The 27,146-nt window shown below is 47.9% G+C and overlaps 2 long non-coding RNA genes across 3 annotated transcripts; one reads left to right on the top strand and one right to left on the bottom strand.

Moving 5' to 3' along the window:
* Positions 1 to 1,862: 1,862 nt before the first annotated feature.
* Positions 1,863 to 23,415, bottom strand: LOC107206263. Of its 2 annotated transcripts, none has more exons than XR_004497888.1 (4): positions 23,254 to 23,415; positions 5,156 to 6,400; positions 3,925 to 4,282; positions 1,863 to 2,311 (listed from the first exon to the last, which is right to left on the bottom strand). It is a non-coding gene; the product is annotated as an uncharacterized LOC107206263 (long non-coding RNA). The 2 variants fall into 2 exon arrangements; XR_004497889.1 differs by having other exon boundaries at positions 1,863 to 2,282.
* LOC107206265 lies at positions 8,241 to 10,084 on the top strand. Its single transcript, XR_001522350.2, has 2 exons — positions 8,241 to 8,731; positions 9,643 to 10,084. It is a non-coding gene; the product is annotated as an uncharacterized LOC107206265 (long non-coding RNA).
* Positions 23,416 to 27,146: the final 3,731 nt, after the last annotated feature.

Here is a 27,146-nt window from a genome sequence, read left to right as displayed (position 1 = left end):
TTTTAATTGTTAGTTAGAAACGTCATTTCGGGGACTTTCCAAGAGTTACCGAGAAAGCCAGCCGAGATAACTATTTCACTACCGAGTCGCTCCCTGCCTGATTTTTACCCGGTTCCTCCTGTCGTCCAGCCACGGCATGGGGCTGATCTTGGAGTGGGATTGCAGCAAGCCCAGGGCCGGCAGCCCCTCCGCCAGCACAGCCCTCTGTCCCTGCTGCTTCTGTGTTATTCACTTGCACCGTGTGCATTTGTTTTGGAAACTTGGGGTTTAAGGCTGCACATTTCCGCGGATCAAGTGGCAAAGGCTGAAGCTGAGAAGGAATTTTTTTCCAGTGATTGAGCTTGGCAAACCCTGACTCCATGGTGGTCTGCCTTGCATTGCCTGTGCACATGCTCAGCTCAGGAATTTAGCTGCTCACCCCACCTCGTGGCTAAAAGTCAGAGCCCTCCGGGCCAGAGTGGGAATTTGTGTGGGCATGAATTCACACCGAGCAGAGGAATGAAAAAATTGGAGGCTTACACCACCCGCCAGAGCCGTGCCAGAACTTTGATAGATGCAAATGAACAAAGATAGGTAAATGAATAAATGAAAGTCAATTATTAAAGAAGATTACTGAAAAAGTGAATGAATGCAATGCCATGCTCACTAGCCTTCTTGTGTGAGTCAGTCCATCCAGGCCCAGCACATTCCAGTTGGGATACTACAGCTAGGCCTTGGAAGCAGGAATCAATGTCCAGAACCTCCCAAGACCTTCTCAAACTTGTCCTCAGCGCAGGAGCCACTTTTGGAGCCCTCTCCTTCCCTGGTTCAAATGCAAGCAGATGCTAAAGTTGTCACAAAATACAGAGAGATAAGATTCTGCATTAGACCTGTGCACGCATTTAGCAGAGGAATTAAGAACTTTTTTCCTGCATGAGAGCTGAAACAGGCCAGAGTGGCCAGACGGTGGGAAAGAAGGGAGCAGTGAATGAAATGATAAAGGCAGGAGGTTTTTAAAGGATTACTTTTTCCAATTACGTGTGTGTGTAAAACTGTGGGCTCGTTGGCACATGATGCTGTAGAGGTCAAAAGTATAAACCGGGTCAAAAAAGCAATTCGACAAATTTATGGAGGAAAAGTCCCTGGAGGTTTACTAAAGGCAAAGGCAGACCTCTGCAACATGTTGCTGGACAATGCACAGCAAAAGTATCACTCTCTCATTTGCATTTTCTCCCAAAAATATTGACTGCTCTTGGAGGTGAGAGGAAAGCCACAACAGACCTTTGGTCTCATCCAGTTTGGCACTGGGATGTTCAAATCAGCACTATCTTGTCCCCGAGCTGCTGAGCACGGGTCCACATGCTGGCCTCTGCTAAAGGCTGGAGAACAGTCTCATGGGGTGGCTGCACTCTTTGCCCAGTTTAACTCCCCTCCAGGGTAATAAGAGGTTACTGTGAGCACTGAGTATAAACTGAATCCAAGTGCCAGCTTTGCCACAAATATATTTGATGATGGTGCAGCTCCCGTGGTAAAAGAACAAGGTTGCTGTCTTAAGACACCTGCACTTCCCCTCACCTGGAGCCATTTGGCAGTAGGAAGCCTGCAGATCTGCTTGCGTCAGAGTTACTGAGCAAGAACTTGAGTATGAAAAAGCCTTAATTGTTGAAAACGAGGTGGGGGCGAGGTGTTTTGGTTTATTCTCCCTCCTACCACTCAAAGTTTCAAGGTAGAAAAGGGAAGTGCTTTCGTCACAAGCAACGATTTCCCCAGTGAGTTTCAGATGAGTTGGGCATTTCACTCCCCTGCTCCCATGGGAATCCTCAGGTAAAACAGACATGTCCTGTCTGCAGCGGTGCTCCAACGTACAGAGGCTGGGAACAGAAGAAGGACAAATCTCTTGACTTTATTTTTGCTGGGGGTGTAAAATGAGCCAAGGCTTTCTGCAGTCACTATTCTATACACATCTTTTGGGTCTGATGCTATTTTTGTTGGCTGTTACCCTGGAGGTGTAGGTGTGGAAGTGCCTTTCTGCTGGTCTCTGCAAGCGGTTGTAGATGTTTCCTCCGTTCCAGGCGCCTCCTCAGACTCTGTGGCCTTTCAGGGGGAGTAGGCGGATGTCAGCGTGGCCTTTCCCCACCTGTCTGTAACTTTTTAATACTTCCTTTTATTTTGGCTTCGCGCGTCTTCCATGGAACATCTCTGGGTAGCCACTGGGAGGTGTAAATGGCTTGAGATGGAAACCACAGCTTGTAGGTGCGCCCTCTGCCAGGCTTTTCTGGCACCCGAGGAAGTCGGGTCTCCGCCTGCTCCCAAGCAGAAGGGATATTACCAGCTGCTCGGTGAGAAAACAAATTCACAGAGATACAGAAAAGTGTGTTAAGGTGGTGGGAAGCAACGGGAGTGAGATTCCTGGCAGCTCGGGTATGTAAACATTCATAAAATAGAGAGTGTGTGCATGTGTGTACTTTGTGGTGGCAGGAAACCCAAGAAGCTAGCTCCATTATTTTTGCTGGAATTGGTAGCAGCCATACCAGACAAATATTAAAAGCCCTTAATCCTCCTGACTTTACACCCGTGAATGATCTAAAGACCATCCAAGGTGATCTAAATTACAGCACAGCTTTACTAATTAGTAATGGGGTTTGGGATCTGATTTAGCTGTTCATAAAATGGGCTTTCTGTTTTTCAGTAGCTCAGATGCTGGGCTACCTCTGGGGGAAGTGAGGGGAAGACAGGAGGTGGAGGTAATGTGTGGCCTCTTCTGAAGTGTCACATGGATGTGACTAGCCTGCCACAAATTTAGCACCGGCGGCGCAGACAAGACACTGCAGTGGAACAAGCAGAGATGTCCTTTTAAGCAGATGCAGGGTAAGGAAATTGGCTGAAGTTAATGGATCTAAGTTATAATTTCCAGTGGAAATACTAATGCAATTAATGTATTTCCACACAGCAGGACAGCAAGCCCATGCAAGTGTTTAGCTGTTTGTCATGACTACTCAGGAGGCTGGCCTAGCCACATCCTGGGGTCTGTCCAGCTGCATCCAGACACATGCAGCCTGTGCTGTGGGTGGGAGCAAGGCTGAGACACACACCAAGTGTGGGAACAGTTTTGAGGGGCTGGAGGAAAAGACCATCACCAGGACCAGCTGCTGCATGGCTGTGGAAAGTGAAGCTGCCCGACAAGGAACATCTGTCTCCATGCCTGTGACCTTGGTGTGGGGCTGTTACTTTACGTCAGCTCCGTGGCAATGCAGTCCCCAGCTGGGGTCTGCACATCTTGTCTGGACACAGGGACAAGGAGGAAATCCCGGCAGCCCCCTCACACAGCACCACAGATCTCCCTGCTGCCCATGTACTGCTGGCACCCACCACCTCCTGCAGAGAAAACTCCCTCTTCTCAGGGGTGTGCCTGTTCTCAGTGAAGTTACAAACCCTCTAGGGCAAGGCGCAAGACTCATCTGATCTCCTCCCTGAACACGCCGCAAGTGCATGAAGCTAAAGAAGGGATTTCCATCCTGCTAGTGTGGAAATGGGAGCTGAGGAAGTGCCCAGCCTGGCTGCAGCAAGGCAAGGTATGGAGCAAGATGTATTTCTCATCATGGTGGAGCAGAGCCATGAAGCTCCTGTTGGGGAGACTGGTGTTCCACCCTGCTGCAGGTCCCCGGAGCAGCATCCCATCCCCTCTCTGTGGAGAGTCCACATCTGTAGGATAGCCTGCGCAGCCACCTGCCAGCATCCTCTTTCTTCCAGGTCTCAGCTGGGCACATGGTGGTCCTGGGGTCCCCAGCATCCCTGCAGGGCCCAACCTCAGGAACAGATTATTGTGTGCAGCTAGGGATTATTGTGTGCAGCTAGGGCACAGCTTCAAATAGGTGTCCTTAACCTGGCCTAATCTGCACAGGGCTCTGTGTCTGCCAGGACAGAGGGAAATCAAATATATCTCACCTCAATAAATTGTTCAGATTAAGGGAAGTGCCAGAAGCTTTAAAGAGGCTGATGGCAGATTCCAGAAAAAAGGAAGCAAGTGACACCTGCTGTACATCAAAACAACAATTGCCCTTGTATCAGTAAGATGGTTAATGCATGTAACAAGTGCTTGTGAACATAGAAAGGCATAGATCTCAAAAACTGGGACAAAATCAGTTTTTTCAAATCCTGCATCCATGATCCTGAGTTGATACACAGCAAGATGATAATGCAGCAGAGTGGTTTCTGTTGGCCTCTGCCTCTTTCCAGCCACAGCAGCCCTGGCTGCTGATTATTCAGCAGACATTAACCAGTGGAATGTTTCCATGATTTTTTTCTGGGGAAAAAAAATAAAAAAAATTAAAGAAAAAAAGTGCTGGGATGAAATGCTTTCATCTTTCTATTTTCTTTTTTGAGAAAGTCTAAGATAACTCCAGAGTCAGATCATGACATTTATGTGACATGCAGTGCTGGTGTCAGAAGGTGCTGCTTGCTGTGCTGGTGGCCACTTACCTCCAACAGGCTCAGCTGTAACCCCCTGAAAAATACCATTTTGTCCTTTCACGGTGGAGCTTGTCATAACCTTATTTCCAAACACATGGGTTGCACTCCACACATCTTACAGCTCCATGAGGTATTTGCATTAGGGAGGCAGCTTGCTTTCCCGCCTATCCCGTTCCATCAAAACACACTTTTAGCACCAGGCAGGAAGCCAAGGTCAAACCTCCTTTTTTTTTTTTTTGTTCCTCCTGCCTGCTCTGAATACATTATAATACAGGCTTCAGCTCCATTATTATATCTTTTCCCACAAGACCGTTGCCTCATTCAGACCTCAGCAGGGAACATGCTTTCATCTCTGCCAGCTGGGCATGGCTGGAGAACCCTATGCCTGTAGGAGCTCCAAGGGGGAGGACACAGAGTTGAGGCTTTGCAGATTCCTGTGCACAGAGGGTAGAGGAGTTTGGTTAGGTCCAAATCTGGTAGGGAAGTTCCACGGAGCCTCTCCCACTGCCTCCTTTGTCAGGCCAGTAAGGAAGAATGTCAATGACGATGGGATTCCTCTCACCTGTTTTTAAGTGCCTAAAAGTTAGGTGTCTAAACCTAATTAGCTGGACAGGCTTCCTGCATAGTCAATGGAGACAAATAGGCACCTCTAGTGTATGATTCATTTCACATATCTTGAAGTTTATCTTGAGAAGGGCTGACTCACCTGACAGCCAAGCACCCGCTTCTCCTCTGTGACTGTAAAGGCAGATCGGCAGCTTGCTGAGGATTTGGCTGCTACATTTTGGGTGTCCCAGGTTGGGAAGGGTGAGTCTACTCCCAGCTGTGGCAGTGGCTGTGGAAAGCATCATCACTTGGCTGCTCTGGCTTGCCCCCCTCCCACCCTGTTTCCCATAAAAGGTCCATTTCCAACCCTGCCCAGGCAGGGCTGGGTTTTAGTCTGTCCAAATCACATTATCAGCCCATATCACATTATCAGACCAAGTTAAATATTTATAAAGCACCTGGGGGCAGGGTCCACATCTTTCTTCAGTTTGTATATTCCCTCGAGGAGCAAAGCCCCTGTGCTGGTTTGCAACCTTTGCAGGCTGGTGCAATATAGCACCGTGAATCCCTGTGCCAATCTGCAGGTCTTGACAAAATGCAGCTGGGAATGCAGAAAGACCTCACGGACATTGGGAAATAGGCAGGAGTGAATCATAAGAGTCAGGAGAAGCAACTAATGTGTGGGAAAAAGGCAAATGTGCTACCTCGGCACAAACATACAATAAGGAAGTATGTAATAATAATTATTGTTATTGTAATACGGCCTGGGTGAGCATTTGGGAAAAAGATATCTAATAACTGACAAGCGACGTGGCTCGGTTTGTTTTGATCTGAAATTCAAACAATGGTTGTGTTTATAAGGCAATAATACGCAGGGCACTGGCACCACACCAACTATGCACTCCCCAAGTCGGGTTTATATAGGTCATGCCAAACAAATAATAGTGTTCTTCAATATAATTACTGATTCATTACAGAAAGAGAATGTAATTGAGTCTGTTTGGATTTCAGGGAGGCGTTAGATATGGTAAATTCACACATTTGAACTCAGATTGGGAAAGCTATGTGTGTTCGCCTAGTTCTGCTCATCCAGGAGTCAGTGATAAAATTCCCACTGCAGCCTGCCCCGGCAGCAGGGGCCTTCTCTCAGGCTTCAGCAGTTGCTCATGCTGCTGGTGCCCTTTGCAGACTGTTTCAGCACCCTTTGAAGCACTTCACAAGTTAACTGGGAAACTAAATTAATGCTAGAGCAAGACCCACATCCAAATATGCTGGACATGGCTCTTACCTCAGGCAATTGCACCCACCCCTTGATCCTGGGGCAGGCTGGCCCCTCCACTTCTGAACCTCCTGGTCCATAGCACACTTCTGCATAAGTCTCTTGACACACATCATCTCAGTGTCACTGCAGGGGAAAGCAGCAAAAGGCAGAGGATGGGATGGGCTGGCAATGCCCACCAGCTCCTTGGACAAGGACACCTCAGCTTAACTGGCACATTTGGCCACAGGAGAGCTAAACTGTGTTCTTCTCATCCTGGGATGCCTGCCACCCAGCATGGCAAGCAGGTACTACCAGCACTCAGTGTTAAAGGAGAAGAGCTGGGCTCCGAAGGTGAGGGAGGACCAGGGCTGCTGCTCTGGTGGCTTTTGAATGGCTTTGCCATTCCCTGTGGTGTGGTGGACTGGCATTTCAGCTGCACTACTCTGCTTTCTCCAGGGAAACCTGGGCAGTCCTACAGCAGTCTGAGGTGTTTCCTGCTGGCCTCTACCCTGTATGGACCCTACACAACACACAGGGATGGATGATGGTGCCCAGAGTAGCATCCTCAACACCCGGCACAGCTGCCAGTACCAGTGACAGGGCAAAGTGTGACGCTTGGGCTCAAGGAGTTTACCCAGGAGAACACAAGGCATTGTGGCACAGCCTCAAAGTCAGCACCCCTCATGTCCATCTCTGGCTCTGCTGCTGCTCCCCACAGTACAAAGGGCAGAACCCCAGTCTCCTTCCTCCCTCCTGCCTTGCCCCAGGGAGCAGCTGCCTTTTAAAGGAAGGCCAGACAGGGCATAATATGAGGCTTCCAGAAAAATGGGGACCGTGCCGGTCGCACTGGCGGTCCAGGACCCAGCAGAAGGAGCACGGATAGAGCACTAAACCCACTAGTCAGACCTCTGTGAGCTTCTGAAGTTCATCAGGAACAAGTAGGGACCATAGTAATTTATGCTTTCAAAAGGTCTTTTGATACAGCCCTTTCCAAGAATGAAACAAACTTGGCAGCCATGGTATTAGAAGTCCCATCATGGATTAAAAATTGAGTCAGAACTGACAGAATGGGGGGAAAATACATTAAAAGTAAAAGGCCAGCATTCCAGTTGGGGAAGAAAAGTTTACTGGGTGGAAGGGGGTGGTGGGACCATGCCTGGCAGAGATGAAAGCAGCCCTCTGAATACTATTACAAAAATCAGTGAAGGGGGAAGAAGGATAAAAAGGCAAAAGCATTTGCTGCCAACAGAGAACCATGAATTATAAATGAAAGCAAGTCTTGGCAGGACTGGGAGGGACTCCAGAAAATTCTAACTAAACTTGGAAACCAAATCACCATGACGGAGAAAGTTCATCGCACACAAATGCCAAAGCAAGCTGTTTTAGAAAAAACTGGGCAAGCCTCTTACTCTGAATTAGAAGTTGTGTTGTGGGGGTCAGCAGCAGACAGGGGCAATGACTATTCAAACATCACACAAAAGAGACCTGCACCGTGGATCAGCATGAAAAACAAGTCATCATATAACCTGGGTACCCATCACAGTCCATGCCCACTTGCCTACTGTGAAGCAGGACCTAAAGAAACATTGTAAGATGGACCATGCTGAGTCAAGATCAAAAGTCCACCAAAGGCAGCATGGAAGAAGAGAAACAGGATCAAACGCAGAGCTGGATGGGGGGGGACTTTTTCTGTGAAGGGAGGTTGAGGAGTATATTATTTCATTTGCAACAGGGATGAGGAAGGCTACAAAACAATAGCTCCCTTCAGCAACAACTGGCTGATGCTTTCGGTTTATTTGTGCTCTGCAAGTTGAAAAGAGAGATGTAAAGGTGCTTTTAAAAATAGTTGCAAGGAAGTTTGTGCTTTGCCACTGGGCTGCCTCTCAGTACTGTTCCCGGCTGGATGTGATCCGCTGATAAGCTTGTACCTGGCCTGAACTCAGCCGCCTCTGCGTGCCAGGCCACCCGGAGCAGTGTACTGCTCAGGATAGGTTGCCGACGCCCACTTTTGCAGAGGCAGGATGCAATTGCCTTGTGGGCAACCCCCAGCCCTGGGCAGCAGCTGGTGAAGTGCCTGTGCACTGAAAGCCTGCTCACATCAGTGCCGTGCTGTCAGAGAAGGGGGACTACACTGCAGGGACAAATGTGGCCCCTGGCAGGGCGTGGTGACACCAAGACCCGTGCAATAAGAAATGGAATGGGGGGGGTCTGTGTGTAAATAATTTACTAGTGTGACCTGAATGCTATCAGGCCCTTGTTTATTTTTATGAAGTTACTAAAGAACCATGCTGATTCTGAAACAAGTTTGGGGGACCAGAGAAGTGACATAGAACAAAGGCATCTGTCCCTGGTGTGTAGCAAGGCAGCTGGGCTGGGAAGGGACAGATGCTTCTGAATTTCCAACTTTTCCTGCATACCTTTGTGGAGAAACCAGAGAGAAATGCCACACATTCTACAGGTGGCTGCATCAGAAAGGTGGGAGCTTTTCCACATACTCTGTGGATAATCAGGGAGGGGAAATAATTTTCTGGATGATGTTTGTCACTATTTCAATCAAGGTCTCTGTGCTGTGCTGGGGCCATGGATCCATAGAGAGGTAGGCTTTTGGCTGAGAAACAAAAGCAAAGCCTGGACTTACTGTCATCAAAGAGGAGCTAATCATGCCCCTGACAAGAGCAGAGACATTGGGCCTGGTGTCTGGGCTATCATGAAGTGCAAGGTAGTGAGCACTGAGGGGATGACATGATGCTCTGCTCCACAGCACAGTTTCCTCAGTGTTGTGAAGCCCAGGCAGCCTTGAAGATCCACAGCAGGATGCTTCCTCCTTGCCTCCTTATCTCCTTACCAATCCTTTGCTTTCTGTAAGGGAATAAAAGGTGTTGCAGACATATGAGACATTGATTGCTGGCTACTGAGGCTGAAAAAAGAGGAAGGCTAATCCTCCTACTTTCCTACGCTTTTTTTTTTTTTTCTGTAAGTCTCTGTTCCATACATCATGTGGTCATAAGAGAATTTATTTTTTCAGCTAAGAAAAGCATGCTGTTCATGTCAGCTAGCACAGAGGAAAACATGAACAGTCTGAAGTGTGAGTCAAAGATTAGATTCAAAAGCAAACGTACAGAATTCAACATTACTGGTTTTACTTTTTCTTAGTTATGTTCCTTAGGTGACTGACAGTATTTTGGAACCTGTATGTCAAGCATTTGGGATTAGTTCTCTTGGAAGGGCAAGGATGTGGACTCTCTAGTGCCACTTGGGAAATGCCAAGATACCAGCCCACAGCTCTGCAGGGGGAGATGTTACTTGGCGAGTACCAAGAGCTTAATCAGAAACCTGGGAGCACCTCAGATGGTCAAGGAGAAAAACAGATCACTTTTTCTCTTTAGGTCTCCTGCATGTGGCTGGTCCAACTGGATAACAGGTCCAACAGTAACGCATAGCAGCAGGAAACTCTTCTCGTTCAATGGTTGCCTGTTGTCCTGTGTGAAATGAGAGTTCAGCCAGTGCTGCTTTGTTTATCTGTGGATGGACACTTGCTATCTCCAGGCCTACAGAGTGAGCGTTGTTAGACATATTAAAATTATTTTTAAGAAGTCTTCTGACACTAAAGTTCAGTACCTTTCAGTCTGTGTACACTGATCTGAGAAATCATGCCCACTAATGGTTACAGAAGTCAGCAGATGGTTGGCCCACCAGTACAATGCCAGGATGCTGGGCAAACTTGTGCCCCTCCTCCCAAGTTCACATGTGTTTGAGATGTGCAGCTCAAAGATGACCAGTCTGTTACCTCTGATATTGTCAATGGATAAAAATCCTACAGGTTCAAGATGTGGTGGATGTGACTGTGTCTGTTGCAAATGGAGCTGCTCCAAAATGCAAACTAGAATTTCAAAGTGTCACTAAAATGCTGAAGACCCATTGAGGAACAGGTGTGGGGGTGGTGGATGGTAAAGGCTTTTTTAGTGAAACTATTTGTTAAGAAGAAGTCTGCTGATGAAGGGAGGATCCTACAGTCACCTCCAACAGTATAAGCAGAATGAAAAGTAGTAGCAGCAAAAGCCAGTAATGCACCAAAAGATAAGTGTTCAGCCTAAATCAGACTAATAAAATAGCTGGTGAATTAATATGCTAACTCATCCACATTTCCTGAAGCAGTCAAACCCTCACTACAAAACTCATCCCAGGAAGAAGGTTATTGCAATGATGATGCTGTGGAGAGGCCTGGACCTCTGTCTCATAGCTGAGTTGTGTATGTGTATGACCAGTTTGCATTTGTAAAGTGCATACATTTCACAGAATCATAGAATCATTAAGGTTGGAAAAGATCTCTGAGATTATTGAGTCCAACCTTTGACCAAACACTACCATGACAACTAAGCCACAGCACTAGGTTCCAGATCCAGTAATTTCTTGAATGCTTCCAAGGATGGTGACTCCACAACCTCCCTGGGCAGTTCATTCCAATGCTTGACAACCCTTTCAGTGAAGAAATTCTTCCTGATCTCCAACCTGAACCTCCTGTGGTACAGCTTGAGTCCATTTCCTCTTGTCCTGTCACTTGTTGCCTGGGAGAAGAGGCCAGCCCCCACTCCTTCCAGGTGGTTATAGAGTGATAAGGTCTCCCTCGAGCTTCCTTTCCTCCAGGCTAAACACCCCCAAGCTCCCTCAGCTGCTCCTCATAGCACTTGCTCTCCAGACCCTTCACCAGCTCCACTGCCCCTCTCTGGACCTGCTCCAGCCCCTCAGTGTCTTTCTTGTACTGATGGACCCAGAACAGAGCACAGGTTTGAGGTGTGGCCTCATCAGTGCCAAGTACAGGGGGACAGTCACTGCCCTGGTCCTGCTGGCCACACTGTTCCTGATACAGGCCAGGGTGCCATTGGCCTTCTTGGCCACCTGGGCACAGCTGGCTCATGTTCAGCCATCTGTTCACCAGCACCCCCTAGTCCTGTTCTGCTGAGCAGCTTTCCAGCCACTCTTCCCCCAGCTCCATGGGGTTGTTGTGACCCAAGTGCAGGACTCAGCACTTTGCCTTAATGAACCTCATACCACTGGCCTCAGCCAATGATCCAGCCTGTCCAGATCCCTCTGCAGATCCTCTCTTTTGTACCAGACAAAGTAAACAGTAAGTGATTCTGTGCACATATTAGACTAAGAAGAGTGTGCATATTTGTGTGTGTTTTTTCTGGCTTAAGGAATTGAGTATGTGCATAAGAACAAGTGCTAGTGAACATGTAGCAGGACACCAAATGGCCATCACACATCTGCATGTGAGCGCTCGAAACTGTGGTAGAAACAGCATGTGCTACGACAGGGAGGAAGGGTGGGCAGGGCTGTGTGAGTGCTCATTCACTGTGAGAGCTCGCTGAGTGGTTTTACCAGCTGTGGGAAGTGTGGGTCTGTGCTGACAGCAGGGCAGAGGAGCAGTGCTGTGTGCACAGGCACCCATGCGCATGGGAAGGGACCAGGACAGGGCGCGTGGCACTGCAGTGCTGGAGGGGAGATGCAGGAAGGCTTTTTCCCAACTGTTTATACAACATGGTTTGACTCAGCAAAGAATTAACATGGTAAAGAAAAATCTAGAAGTGCTCTTGCCAGCTACAAGCAGAGTGATCAGCATACACAGGATGTGGTAAGAGCTAAAGGCGTCCCGTTATTAACTTCACTTTTATTTCAAGGGGATTCACTTCTCTGTTCTGGTTCCCATTTGGGAAGTGAAACCTAAGGTCATGGTACCATCACAAAAGAAATACTGGTCACAGCTCATTTGTTTTTCTGCTTTATTATTATCTCTTAAAAGGTTACTTTGCTTTTCCTTGAATGGAATTTATTGAAATTGCTGGTAACTCATGAAGTCCTCACTCTCTGTTTCTCTCCTGAGGAATTATCTCATTTGCTCTCATTTGAAACTGTTGACTCTGAGGGGAGTGTTTACACCTCACAGTATGGTGCAACCCAGAGCAGAGGGAAAAACGCAGGTTCCTCCTAAGCACATCCAGAGCCTGTGCACTGCTCACAAGGTGCTTTGTAAACATTTATTCATTCTTGTACACACGCTCCCTTCCCTCCCCCATCAGATGGGGAAATATTATTGTCACCATTTCACAGATGGAAGAAGTGAATGCAGATAGGTCTGGTGACTCACCCGCAAGCGCTGAGGCTGATTTAGAGCTGAGGCGTTAAGCTCCCAGCCACCTAATTTAACCCAGCAGGTCACGTTCCCACCCAGGCCTGACAATATAGGTAGTGCCAGCTCCATCTACCTGCCACCCACTTGTCCTGTGAAGCAGTAACACTCATCTCCACGTCTGCAGAATGAGATCAGATTGCTGTGGCTTACTCCATGCGGTGTTGTCATCAGAGCGTGATATATCATTATGATATCATGATGTTATTAGGCCTGAAACTAACGCAAGGCCACGCACAGAACAGAGGTAGGCAGTTGAATATCAGCGACCGTGTGCTCCTCCACCACATCACAGGCACACACCCTGTACCAGGGTGTTGGTTGATTCCACCACACTGCAAGGATCTCCATGCAATCTGCGTGCTGGGCAGGGTCTCCCCACCTTCTCTTTCGGGACCTGGGTTAATTTCTGCCCATACAATCCTGGTGCAAATGTCTGAGGGAGGAAAGAGTGTTCTGTGAGGAGATGGAAAGAAAATGTTTGCCTCTCAAGTGGAAATGGCTCTCAAAGCATATGGTCAGGAGATAAAGATCATGGCCCCAGTTCTTTGTGAGGGTAGTTGTTTTTAAGTGCTGAGCACTTACTGGAAACTAAACCTCCTAAAAGTGGTTCACTACAAGCACTGGGAAACAGAGCCTTCAGTGTCTCATCACAGCTGAACATCCAGGGCCACATATTTCCACTGCTGTTTGCTTTTGCTTTGCTATTTAAAATCCTCACCTATGTTGTTACTCTCTCCCACACAGAATCAAGAACAACAACAATAATAAAAAAACCCCAGCTCCTTATCATCTTCCTTTGCTTTTCACACTGTTTACACAGGGCATGATTTCACTCATGCCCAGCTCATTGCAGACGACTCAGATTAGTCAGTTCCACTTTCTGAGACTGGCTGGTCTGGCTGGCTGGGACTTGGGCTGCTGCACCCAGCTTCACGCTACTGAAGGGGAGGTCAGCTTTCCCTGCATGAATCTTAACTTCTGTTTTAAAATAAAACACTTGGTATTTTCATCTTTGGAATATAACCTTTGCAATAGGTCATTTCAGTGCATCTGGTGTTGCTTTTTGCCTTGTCACGTGCAAAACTTGTTTCCATTGCTGTGACGAAGTTTGCAGAAAGATCCATCTTGATTTCTGTGGGCTTGGGACCTGTCTTTCAAGGGCTGGTACAGTACCTGTTGAGAGCAATGGCAAAACGTCCACAAATTGCAAGGTGTGAGAGATAAAGGGTCTCAAAATTTCAGAGTGGGAAGGGAATACATCTGAGTGCCAGGACTGTTCAGAGGTCTCTACATGTCTTTCAACCATCATGTGTGGGCTTGAGGTGCCCTGGGACTTCGTAAGGAAATGGGTGAGTCTTGAGCATCTAGAGGGCAGATGGGTAGTTCTTCCTCTGGCCCTCCTTTAGGAACTAAGTGCCACTCACACTGTGCCACACTGTGTCACACCTTTCTGGGCTGTTGTCTCTGGTGTTGAGGTTTCTTTTCCTGTCTGAGGGTTAAATGTGAGTTCTCCTCTGAGGACAGAGCAACCAGTGGCAGGAGAGCTTGGACTGGCATGTGGAAGAGCCTCAAGTCAGCACCGTCCATCCACAGAAACAGAAGATCCATTGTTGTTGAACTGGCATAAAGTTAATCTCTTAGTTAAAATATTACTGGGCTCTACTTGCTCTTATCCTTCCACAGTGCAAGGGGCAAGGGGCTCAGTAGGTCAGCTGGCTAGTACCTGACAGCAGCTGCAGGGACCCAGTCAAGGCCCAGAATGTGACCTGTGCCTCCTTGGTTAGATCCTTTTCCACAGTTCATGTAGTTCTTTCATAGCTCCTGTTCACGCTTCAGTGTGTTTTGTGCTAAACAGAACAAAGTAAGAACCCTGCAGAGAAGAAAGCCCATGCCAAAGCTAGGTATGGTCAACATATCAGCTGTCCTGCAGTAACAGAGTGTGCAGCGTGCTTGGCAGGGCAGTCTCAGCACCACTGCTGAGAAAGGAAACTCCAGTCCTTAGAACAGTGCAAAACACAGTGCCTAAAATTCAGGGGTCCCCAGTAGGGAAGGCAGCTGTGTCAGCTGTGAGAGACAAATAAAATGACTGGAAGAGGAGTCACAAATTCAGGGCAAACACCCAGGTAATACCCCACCTTCTTCTAAGTGGCGTAAGTCAACACCCAATGGCACAGGCAATCAGAGCCCTGAGCAGCACGGGGCTTGTTTGCTGCTGGTGTAGCTGCTGTGCCTATCCCAGCCACAGACCCCTGCTCCCACACCTAACCCACCAAGACAGCAAATTACAGTTTTGCTGGCCAAAAATTTTCTAAATGAGAACAGGGAGCAATCCTTACTATCTCTTGCAGGTTCCAGCTCAGCAATGTGTGCTACACCCATTCATCTAAATGCAGAATTAGTTCTGAAACTAATGATAAGGCTTTAAATGCCATCACACAGCTAATTTATTTCCCCACTGTCCCAAAGTGCTTCCCAGGTGTTGAAAAGCTTAGCTGCCAAAATCTCCATAGCCTTTGTTGTCAATCTCAGCAAGACAGCTCTGCATTGCACCATCTTTCCTATTCATGTTGGGTTTTAATGTGCCAAGCCTCAGAGCCCCCAGCAGTGGGGGGAGGCGGGAGGGGGCTGTTCTTCTCTCCACACAGCTGAGGAGAAGCAACTTCTCCCTGTTCACAGGAGTGAGTGCTGGAGCACCACCATCAGCTATTGCCTCCTGTCTTTCATGTGTGTCTTCCCTGCTCGGAGCAATGTGCAGTACCTTTATGTCAGTGGAGTTGCACAAAAGTGAGCTAGGTGTGATATCACACTACGACACACTGCCTGTGCTGAAGGCACAAGGTCATCCCACCCTTGGGAAGGGGAGGGAGGACACGGGTGTATTTACACACACATGAGCACACCTCGGTGGCTTTGTGTAAACACGTGTACCCACGGAGTTTCCATTTGGAGACGTGCTCCATGTGGCACATATCTGTTCGGGCAGAAAAACATCACTGCCCCAGTTCCTGCTGCAGAATCTTTTTTTGTTTTTTTTCTCTTGGGTTCTGGAGTTACTTCTGGTTTACAAAAATATCACCACAGGGCAGCCTTCCTGATAGGTGGAATAGCTTCCCCTTGAGAAGAAGCTGGTGGAAATCCCCTCTCTTGAGACACTTTTAACTTTGCCAGAAAACGTAGTGGGAGTGACTGCTTCAACTAGTGAGCTGACTGGGATGAGCTAATGGGTTTTTCCATATCTGGTGTCTAGTTCCAGGGATTTCCATGAATTACTGTCAGGACAGAAGAAGGCAACAGATTGCAACTGTGGGATCTGCTGTTTCAGCTCCACTGACACGTCATTCCCCCAGGACACCCAGTGACCTGGTTAATCTAGTTCTTTGCTTCTGACTTCTCGTAAATGATTTATCAACTGGCGTGGATCCCTGTTTGCTTAAGGAGGCGTGTGACGACCTCTAGCAGACCGGCTGCACTGAGCTACAGCCCACATTTGGCACCCAGCTGCTGGTCCCAGCTCGTGACCCTTGGCACAGGGAGCAGGAGGACAGGACTCTGGCAGAGCCCAATGGCAAGGACTCCTGCAGGGACCTGTGGGTGGTGTTTACAGGGTTTTGTGGAGAGCCCTGGTGACTAAGCCGTCAGCTCCTCAGGGAAGGCGCTTGCAGACCTGCCTCGGCCTGCCCTGACCCCCACGGTGTGTAGGTCCTGGCTGGGAGGCTGGCTGTGTTTGCTGTGTACAGACTGCAGGGTGCAAATCCTGGGAAGCATCAGCTGCTACACTAGCACCAGCCTTTGAGACCACGTACTCTAGAGAAAAAATAACATTAATGTCTGCCACCTTGTCCATCCTCACTGATGACACCAGTGTCCGAACCAGTTGCAGCTCTGGAGTTCCTTGTCATGCATATGCATAGGTCAATACCTACACACAAAACAGAAGATCGTACAGATCTAAACTCAAGTGCTCAAGCCAGGCAGATGAGGGATGATCCTGCAAGCTTTACATCCTGCCTTTGTAGGTGAGGCTAGAGTGTGGAAAGAGATCAGATAGCACAAATCAGGCACCCCTCTAAATACTGTCTATGGGCAACTCCCTCCCTGCCTTTCCTCCAGGCCAGTTATTGCTGCTTCCTGCTCTGATTGTTTCAAATCTGGTTATCTTGAGTTATGCCTGTTCTGGCAAATATGGTGCAGCAGAAGGGAGGTCCTGTTCTCATCAATGCTGTATGCATGCCACAGATCACAGAGATTAGCATGGGAGGAACAGCTCAGATGAGCTGCTTGAGGCAGGCATTGGGAAGCTTGCAACAGAGCTGCGTAATGCTTAGAATATAAAACTGCTTAACAAAATCTTCGTTGTGGAAGATACAGGGCCATCCTGAATTTTCAGATGGCTGGAGGCTGTTTCACAGGGGCAGCACCCCGCAGAAGGGGAAGCTGGGGAAGCCTACTCCAGCACCAGGCTGGACAGCCCCACTCCCAAGAGGAACCATGTCACACCACCGTAGGGCCACACATCATCAGGGAGGGCTGGCTCAGGCTGCGGTGAGGAACCTGCAGCCACATGTTGGCAAAAGCATGGGGTGTGTTTTCTTCTCACACAAGGGTGGATCTGGAGCAGCTTTCAGCTTCCTGGGACCTGACAAGTGGGGCTTTTTTGTTATAGCCCAAGAGGATGGAGAGTGCAGCTCCTATGTTTTCCCTATTTTTGGTGGCACACCACCAGCTTCCTTGCCTTGTGCCTCAACAGGAACATCTGCGTTCATGCATGACAGGCTCCCAGTCTACACCTTGTAAAGCACCCCTGCATGACAGACAGACAGACAGCTGGTGGGATGTTTGAGGGCTGTTCCACCTCACCAGGAGCAGTCATAGCTACCCTGTGACTCAAAACACAAAACCACGCCCCCAAAAACCTATTCAGTCTAGGCTGAGCCTACATGGCCTATGATAATCCCAGTCAAAGAACAGAAAGACAGGACAGGCAAAGAAAGGAAGGCTAACAATTTATCCCAAATTATATTTCCAACCTTTAAATATGGGTAGAGGTACTGTAGGTATAACCTTCAATGTGAATTTCCAAGTCTTGATAGATATTTATGTGGGCAACTGAGGGTTCAGTCTTAGTTTCAAGCCCAAACTCACTGTTCATACCACCTCTTCCATACACAGACTTACTCTCCAAAGAGCAGAAAAATCCTGATCCCTGTAGAAATAATGTTCTTACCAGCAACATCAGTACTCCAGGCTCAAATCTCTTGTCTTTGAAAACTCAAACACGTTTGCTGAGGACAGCACAGATGTAGAGTGATGCAAGTGCAAAACTCTCCAAAAGCATGCCTCTGTCTGTAGGGCAATGAAATGAGAGCTGAGTTTTCTCATAGAACTCTTCTGTTGCAGTGGCACATTAAAAAGAGCACCCAGTCTTTGGTAGAGCTGGGATTGGAACCTGCTTCCTCTCATATCCAGTCTCCCAGACCAGGGGAAAGAATGCTTCCAGGTGCCTGGCCTTGTTCTAGTCCTGGCAACAGAAGGCCGCTTTCTGGTCCATTCTCTGTGTATTCCAAAGGGGTCTTATTTTGCACTTTTGGACCACAACCAAACCATTTTATCGAGCTGTTCTGGTTTTGCTGTGCTAAAATCACCCACCTGGCAGAGCAGTTCAGTGCAAGACAAAGAGGTCACATACCCCTCAGCTGGGTCTTACCATAAGAGATCCTATCAGGATGCTCTGGCCAAGGTTATAGCTACCTGCCATGTAGTCAAGGCATCCTCCTTTACCACCACTGTCCTGGGAAGACTAGCTCAGAGTTAAGAGGCAGCTGATCCCCGTGTCTTATCCAGGTCCACTGCTGATGAGGCTCACATTAAATCTACTGGCAAGATTTAACAAAACTGTGTGCAGAAGGGAACAGTTATGGATGAATAGAACTTAAGGGAATAATAACCTGCTTTTCTTGGACCTGGTCCATTATTCACTAAAGGGATTTCCATGAGCATTAGTAGGATTCAAATCAGACCGTAAATTTCCTGCAAATTTTATTTTGCTTTATTAAAGCAGAAGAAAACCCCAAACGACCAAGCTAAAAAACTATCTTAAAAGTTGTTTCCCCTTTTTCCTACACACTTATTCTCCTTTACACTTCTTGGCACTGGGCAAAATATATCCACTCTGACGAATCCATGATCTGAGAACTTCCCATAGTATGAGAAACGCATTCCTGAGCCACCCAGCTTTGTTGGCCCTGCAGGACAAGTGTTGTAGCCCTGCTCCACTTCCAGGCCCTTCACTTGCACCAGGCACCGGCACAAAAGAATTACACACCAAGAGGACAATCTTCCTATCTTATTATCACCTTCCCAAACCATCAATTAAAAAATGTCACATTTCTGTACCCTGTGGATGTCGTCTGCCTTGTTTGCACACTTTGTTCTTGCAGAGTTTTGACACACACTCCCCATGAATCGTCTGAGGAACAGTGCTGCAGGTATCAAGGCACTTGAAGATGCTGTCATAGAGCCTAATTGGATTTCAAAAGGGCATTGCTCCTGCTGCCTTCTGATGTTAGTGCAGGCTGGGCAACTATATCCCAGTCCCCATCTCTAGGTAGTGAACACCTTTCAAGTCTGGATAACAGTCTCACTCACCTCTTAGAATACAGCACATAGCTCTCAGGATGTTGTGAGGATGCAAAAAGTGATGATTATGAGTTTTCAGGAAATACAGAAATGGGGTACTTCCAAGTAAGTTAACTAAGTAACTTTTAATTAGAAAGACAATTTATTAACATTTTCTGCTAACAGACAGCTCTGTAGATTCCCATGATTCCCACTGCCAACATCACTAATATGGAAACATTTATGACCCTTCTCCTTCAAAAGGCTGGGTTTTATCTCATCTAAAGTAGAGAGACCATGAAATTTGTCTGTCAGTGTTAGTGATGTTAACTCTCCCTTTTTGTCCCCATACTTCAAAAAGAATAGAAGCATTCAAACCTTAAAATGGAATCACAGAGAGTTGCAGCAGCTGTGAGCCATTAAATGCTTGGCTGTAGTATTTTATTGAAACAATTAAAGCAATTTACTGTACAGGTAGCTTTGGCAAAGTGGGGTTTAGTTTCTTGTTAGGTTCACAGCCGGATATCCCCGAGGTCAAGTACAATGTGCTAAGGAGACTCTGGCTCTTCCCCCAGGAGAGCTGCCAGAGCATCAGGCAGAGCACAAAAAAGCGTGTGCAAGTGTGAGGCCTAATGCAGCTGCTATTGCTCTGACTTCCAGAGAGAAAAAAGCCAAAAGAGTTTGTTTGAATGCAGACTTGACTGCCCGTAGGTTTGGGTCTGAAGTACAGAGTGTGAGGCCTGTGTATATGCCCCATTTTTGAAAGGAAGGCGTTTCTGTGTCTCGGCATGTTGGGGGGAAGCAATAGGGCTGCCATCTAGAGGCCAAAGTGACCTTCCAGCACATTCCCTTGGACAGCAGTGCACTGGCTGTCACCTGCTCTCCTCACTACCCGCCTATAAAGGATTCCCCATCTCTAAATAAAAATTGCCACACTACGAAGCATTTCTCCATCCACATCCCTCATTCAAGGATTGCATATACTGCTGTAATCAATCCAGCTTAATATTCTATATAGATAATTGATGTATCTGCCGTGGGGATGAAAGACAGTATGACATATGAGATACAAAGCAGACTCTTGCAGAAATACTTGAGAGCTGAGGAGCATTAGGTTTATGGGAATGGTGTTAAATGTGTGATATTGAAAGATTAGCAGGAAGACTCAAGCATGGGAGAGGGTTTGTGTTGCCTGTTAGGCACATCAAGCCCTATAGCCAGAGTAAGAATGATTTTCATCTGCCTTCACTATTGCTAGGCTTTGGAAGAGTTTACTCTGAAAATGCCCCAGAATTGTATCTGGTTTGTGCTTTTCTCCTATCCCTATATTGATCTCATTCCTCTCTGACAATAAGGTGGGGGGCCATATCTGCTGTGACCAGGAGCAAGCTCTGGGTGCCCAGTCCTGGACACTGTCCTTCCCAACCTGTTCCTAAACTGAACACTGCAAGTCAAACTCATCTGAACCCCTGGTAACTGGAGCCAGTCTGTAACATGTTTTGGTGGTTACAGCCTGTTCAGAAGAGTCATATCTTAGCTGTTGCTTCTTTACCATAGCTGCTCCTCTACTCTGCTGCCTCATCTTCTCTCTCATCTGGCTTAGGAATGGTCTCTCCCCCATGCATTTCACTACAGCAGGCATAGGAGTAATTTAGTACTGACAAATGTTAAAGGGAAACGGGCAGAGAACTCTCATGGCAGCCTACTGCCCTCCAGAGTGCCCCATGCTAATTTGAGGTGTGTTAAACCCTGCCACCTCCACACACCTTGAGCACAGGAGGAGGCTGGAGTAGGAAGATGAGGATTGCAGGACAATGATACCCTGGTCTTGCAGCTGGAGAAGTTCAACCAAAGGCCCTCACAAAGCACTTCAGCTTTGTTTGCACACTGCCTGTCCTGCACCTTCCACATTGCAAAATCCCCTGCTGATGTGACTAAGAGTCACGTTCCACAGCCTCAGCATCGGTTTCCACCTCTCACAGCCCTGAAATGGAGACAGGGATGTGTGATTTGCTTTCTCTTCTCCTTACCTAAGACTCTCTAACCATGGATGATTTGCATCCAAGGGGCTGGAGGGACCTTTCTGTCAATACTGTTGTGTGAGTGGCTAAATAAAAACAGATCTGAACCTCACCAGTGCTGCTTACATAAAGGAAAGAGGAAGCAGCCACTGACTCCAGCAAGCTCTAGCAAAGTTCTGCAAGAAGTTGCTAAAAATAGGGCTACCCCTACATTTCCATCCTGCCTTTGACACAGTCACAGCTTTCACATCCCATTGGCCTCGCCATTTCCTTGTGGCGGGCTTGCCTCATGCGCCTGCGTCACTGACAGCCCTTCCTGCCTGCGGACAGCCTCAGGAGCTTTGAAGTGCAGGCAGCTCCTTCCCACCCTGCTGCAAGCAAACACTTCCCCTGCCCTCTTTACATGTCCCTCAAAGGAGAAGTGGGGCAAGCCCCAGTGACAATCTTGCCCTAAGAGGATGCTAAAAGCCCCAGAGATACTGAAGACCGGAAAAGCTTTCCACAGTGGAGGGTTTTCTCAGTAAATGAAATGGTGGAAAGTGTTTGTTTGAATACCCTGGGTTAATATTCCCAAACCACTACCTTCTAACTGGAGGACTTGGAGCTGAAAATGACCAGAACCTGCTTCTTGGAATAAAAAGGAAAACAAGTGAACCCAGAGTAGAGAGAATGGGATGTGCAGAGGAGCTCTTCTCCATGATCTGACACTCATATAGGAAGAGCAAGAGTGCTGCCAGTTCTGCCAGTGCTGTTCCTGAGAACTGAACTAAGAGTGGATGGCGTCACTGTTAACCTGAGGAGAAAGCAACAAAGTCCAGATGAAATGGAGACTGTTGAAAATTACCCGTGTTGTTTACCCATTTACAGATCTTGGGGAAATAATGCCCATGGGAATTTGGGCCAACAGCAAAATCATTAGCATTTCTGTTTTCACTGCTTTTAAATCCAGCAGGTACCAGAAAAGGCAAAGCAGCACATGCTAGACACCTGAGAGACAAGTGGTATCAGGGGAATCCAAGGCCAGAGCTCTGCCTTCCTCTCTGTACAAGATGATTAAGCATCTAAGACCTTGTTGCCATGTTGCTGGAGCAAGGGTCCAGGACGTTTGGGAGATGATTCACTCTTCCATGAGTTTGGAGTCTGGCTGTTCTGGCCTCAAGCTCTCAAGCAGAGGGATCGGGTCTTGAAACTTCACAGACCCTGATTCTACTTCCAGGTGTCAAGGGTGAACCAAGAAATCCAGCTAAGTCCCCTTGAAGGAAAAAGACTTGATGACGAAGAAGACCTGACCTCCTTCTCCAGGGGCAGTGGGTGTTGTCTTGGGGTAGCCCTAACTTTGGAAGTTGAGTGGAATATGGGGAGGCTGCCATGAGGAGTTGACTTGGTAAGGGCCAGAGGTCTCATGTGAAACCAGGAACAGAGCATGCAGGACAGCCTACAGGAGTAATAGCCCTGTTTGTAGGCATTGGGTGGTAAAACATAGCAGAAAACCATCCTGCCCAGAAGTCACACCTAGACAACAAGAAATTTTCTCCATACCAAGCTAGAAGTTATTTCCTGAAGCCTCTTTGCTGCCAGACTCCTTTGGAGGAGTGGCAATACTCAGTGTATGGCTAACACAGTCTAGAAGCAGGCCATGGCCCCAGTTCTGGGCAGCTCCTGTGGGCACACGTGCAGGGGGAGGAGGAGGAGGATGCGGGTGAGGTTGTCAGCTTCCTCAGTTTTGTTTCTCAGTCTAGTGCAGAAGAGAGGCATTTGTTAGCTCTCGCTATTGCTAAGCTTTTGTAATCACTCTCCTCTCAAGATTAGCCTGTGTAGGTTCCCTGGGTGGCTGCAGTTTAGTACCTGGATCTTAATTCAGCCTCTCTCCCTCCCTCGCTCCCCCTGCCAGAGCTGACAGAAGTGGGCAGCTCGGGCCCCTGGTGAAGCTGTCAGTCTGTGTTGCTCAGATGATGTTGTGGGGATCGGGGTGCGACCCTGGGACCACCACTGGGCTGGAGAAACAGGTCCACAGCCCTTCAGAGCAATTCTCAGGGTGGCCATCATGACAAAGAGACTTCCAAGGGCTCGAGGAAGGGCTGGGGAGTCAAAATGCTGGAACCCAGATTATCTGCACACACAGACGTGGCTTCCAACAAACAGGTCCTTCAGGAGACCTGCACACGGCTCACCTCCATGGCCGACTGAGCGCCCCCGCGCCGCTCCTCCACCTCTTCCTCCCGCTCCCCGGCAGGTGAACGTGCTGAAAACCGCATGGGGGGCGAGGACAGTGCCTGTGTGTGTCTGTGTGTGTGTGTGTCTGTTTCTGTGCGTGCAAGGCAAAGCTCCGGCTGAGCACCGCGACTCTGAGGCGATTCTGAGGCGATTCTGCGCGCTCCTACCAGAGCGGTTTCCGTGAGGCGGTGCCACAGCGCCACCTGGCGGGCCGGGCGGCTGCGGCTCGCTCGGCTCCCGTGCTCCGCCCCGCGGGAAGCAGGGATGGCGCTTCCCGCTGGGATCGCCGCGCCGGGCAAACCTCGCCGGCACCTCAGCAGCTCCGTCACGGTGAAGAAACGCGTGGGCAGCCCTCGAGCCCAGCCCGAGGCAGCCCTGACTGCTGCGTCACACCACAGCTTCACCGTGAGCGCACGCATTACCCGCTCTCAGCGCACTCTTCTTCCACGCACTGCTGGTGCTGTTGTTCAGGTAGCAGAGACGCTTTGTAGGAGGGTAGGAAAGTGCACAACATGGGGTTGTGAGGTCTTAGGAGAGTTAAGTAAATTCACTCACAGGTTTTGAGGTGTTTGCGGTGAGATTTGGGGTCCTAAAATATACTGAGTGTCGTCGATTGTCACTGGGAATACAACATAGTGCAATAGTTTTGGTGCTCACACATAAGAGTGACAAGCTACTGGACTAAAGGAAATTCAAGACAATGTGTACAATAAGCAGATGTGGATTTTAGACCATCCCAGTGGCAGAAATGCAGAAAGATAAACTGAAACAAACAGAGGGCACGTGTGGACAGAAATCCTGCAGCAAGCATTTTGGGAAGACCTGGAAGACCAGTCCATATGATCACTAATGGTTCTTGCACAGTGCTACAAACAGGCTGTGACAATTTGAACAAAAAGAACAGGGGAAGTTTTTAAATGTGTAAGAAAAGTTGGGGGTTTTTGAGCACATCACTTTAAGTTAAGACAATCACAGGAACTGGCAGTGATGCAGGGAAGACGGCAATGGCCGTCTGTGTAAGAGACAGCAGTGCTGCTTGCCTATACTTTTTGTAAAACAAAAGTGTGTGACTTGTGTGACCCAAGCTTTACTGGAAAAAAAAAAAAAAGATAGAGGGACAAAGCCAAGTGCAACCAATACCTTCATACTGAAACACTAGATGTGGTGTTTAAGTCCAGCTCTGATAAATTCTATTTTGGCCAAAGGCATGAAAGGGATAGGCTATCTAGAGAGGCCAGATACTGATTGTCTGACCGTCAGTACCAGCAGGAGAGACTGCCCATGGCCTAAGCACAGTCTGCTCTGGAGAGAGAGCTCTGTCTGGCAGCTGGAATGCTGCTGGCCTGGACCTGTGATAGCCTGAAGCACTTGGAAAATCCCAAACAGAAGTCACCCTGGGGCCTACATCCATAGTCCCATTCACCGAGTTTGAGGACTAATTCCTTCAGTTGAAGATGTGAATGCAGACTTCATCCAGTTACTTTCTTTTACTCTATAAATTTCCCTAGCCTCTCCTTCTTGTCACTGCTGTACCAGCCTATGCTGCACCACTGCTACTATGTCCCCTACTAAAATCTGGCTCAAGTTTTAACAACAGTTTAGGGTACCTCTGTTTTCAAGGCTCTAGACCGAGAGCCTTTTCAGATTTTAACTTCAGCTACACCAGTGGGTGCTCACTTCTTTTCAAAGAGTATCCTGCAGCATCCTGCATCTATGAACCACAAAGTAATATCCATGGGACTCTGATCGAGGGGAAATCAGTTGCCTTCGAACATCAGAGAACTGGCTGTTGGTAAAACAAATCCAGCGCCTGTGTAGGACCCTGCTGAACCTGATCTCAGGGTCCCCAGTGATGTATCACACCTACATACACACATACAGAGAGAAATTCTAGATCTGAACCGAAAAATCTGCTCTGGATCTGGATCTTTCCAGATCCACACAGCACAAGAGATTTCTAGAGTGGAAAAGGAGAGAACAGGGGAAGACCACATTCATCCCTGGTTACAGGATAAACCTATCACACTTACACACAAGAGTGTCATTCATTACCAGTGAAACTGTCTTATTTTAAGTCCTTGTTAACCTTGGAAAAAAAAAGGTTTTCCATATATTCTTCCCTCCCTCATGGTCTTAGGCACAGCAAATTAATAATAGTGAATGTCCCTTGAACATCTTGAGACTACCCAGACAGAGTTGCCATTAGCTAGTACTTCACTACAGCATATAACTTGTTCCTAACCCCAGCCTGTTAAGCCTTGCATTTACTCTTGAGTCTAAGGCCTGAATGGCTCCCTTCCATTTCTGCTGTATCCCCTCCTTTAAGGTGGCATTACACCCTCGGCCAGGTGTAACTGTTGGCTAATCAGCGTTATTGTGCTAGTAAATCACCCGGGGTGAAAGGCTAACAACGCTCCAGCAGGGCTGCAAAGAGAGGAGGTGGAGGGGGCTGGGCTGGGATTGCAGGGCTGGTAAAATGGTAAACGTGCCCTCAGGTACTGGATGCACAAAGTATTTAGTCTGCCAGCAAACAATAGCTATGGAGTGGGAATGAAGGAAACAGACGGGAAATTACATGCTTCCAAAACCTCCGTAAGAAGACTAATTCCACTTAGGAACTGTACAAGAGTTAGCTCTCAGATCAGGGTGCGGCAGGAGGAGCTGGCAGAGTGGAGAAATTCCACGCGCGGCACTCACCGCCCTCGGCCCTTTGCTGGAGCAGGGGCAGGGTTAGGGTACAGATCCTGGGGCACTTCTTCCTACTCGGAATCGCTGGCTCCTTCGCCGCGGCTTTGAAAGAGAAACGTTCTGTCTCCCAACACAACCCACACCCTTTTCAGCCTGTTCGGCTCCAGGAGCAGTGGCACAAGGACAGCCAATAGATGCAATGAGCGAGCCAAACCTGCTCGGTGGTGAGGAATCTGGCCTTCCTGGTGGGAATATTCCTTCCTACTCCTCACCCCTTGGTTTGGCAACCACAGGTGAGCATGGACAACGCTTGCATTCCTTTTCTCATCAATAAAGCAGAGATGTGATGTGGCCAAGTACAATAAAGTTTATCTTCACAAACCACTGGGATATCCTTGGATGGAAAGCCATGTGTTAAACTGACAAAAATGCAAATAATAATAAAGAGGAGCAATAAACATCACAGGAAATACACTCGTGGTTTTGGGGAGTGATGCAGCCAGCAGCTGAAATGCAACTTATTGCAGTGCTCAACTTCCAGGCGTGCCCCGTGCTGCAAGCATTTGCATGCTGTAGGAAAGGCTTCCTTCCCCTAGGAGGAAAATGCCCCGTGGTAAGAGAACTGCTAGCATATTCAGATCACATCATGCCAAACATGCAAAGAATGAAAGAATAGTTTGGGTGGGAAGGGACCCTAGAATTCATCTAGTTCCAAACCCTTGCCATGGGCAGGGTCACCAGTAACTTGGCTTATAAAGGGTGTCAGCCTTGAAGCCTTGTATGTAACACAAGTTGCATGTGCAATATAAGAATCTCTAGTACAGTATTTCAAAAGTGAATTTGCCTACAGGAAGATTCCAGCACCTGTGGCCATTTGGTTGTTGGTTCCTCTGTTCAACTGTCAAGAGCAGAAGGTATCACACAAACCTGGTGGCAAGGACTTGCAGAAAGAATCCTTTTGCCATTTATTCAAACAGCCACTGCTAGTCATGACAATAAAATCCTATCCTATGCTCCAGTTAATCAGCATCTGGTCACTTACATATCATAGCTGGTTTTTAGTTTACATTTTCTTGCTTCTATACAGGTATACCTACAAATAAATTTCTTCATGATCGTGTCAGAAAGATTGTGTGAAGTGAACAATAACAAAACTGCAAAG

This window comes from Parus major, chromosome 5 (assembly GCF_001522545.3).
Source record: "Parus major isolate Abel chromosome 5, Parus_major1.1, whole genome shotgun sequence".
Taxonomy (NCBI): Eukaryota; Metazoa; Chordata; class Aves; order Passeriformes; family Paridae; genus Parus; species Parus major.
Note: the sequence above shows the minus strand (reverse complement) of the source record. Positions and strands in the feature narration are given on the sequence as shown.